This window comes from Plasmopara halstedii (genome assembly GCF_900000015.1).
Source record: "Plasmopara halstedii genome assembly, contig: Scaffold_555, whole genome shotgun sequence".
Taxonomy (NCBI): domain Eukaryota; phylum Oomycota; class Peronosporomycetes; order Peronosporales; family Peronosporaceae; genus Plasmopara; species Plasmopara halstedii.
Window position 1 is genome coordinate 1,020,146 of NW_020187475.1, and position 350 is coordinate 1,020,495.

Below are 350 nucleotides of genomic sequence, written 5' to 3' on the forward strand. Positions count from 1 at the left end.
CACTTCTACCAACAATCAATATATTGATAGTACATACATGATATAGTAGTGACTGTAAATAAGTGGGAGAAAGTTGCAAAAAGTGGTGACTCGGTGACTCTTGTGTCTAGAGTCGCTGTAGTCGGCTTTCATCCAGCCGAAGGTGGTGACTCATGGTGACTCAGGTGACTCATTCGAATTTTAATGCCTACAATATCTCTTGACTATTGTCCGATGTTGAGGAGAACTACTCTTCCCCTCTTCCTCCTCTTCCTCCTCTGCGTGCTCTGACTGGTACAACGTAAAACAATCGTCACAAACACGAACTTCCTTCGTGTCCGGCGGTAGATGCAATTTTCTACCAGAATGCT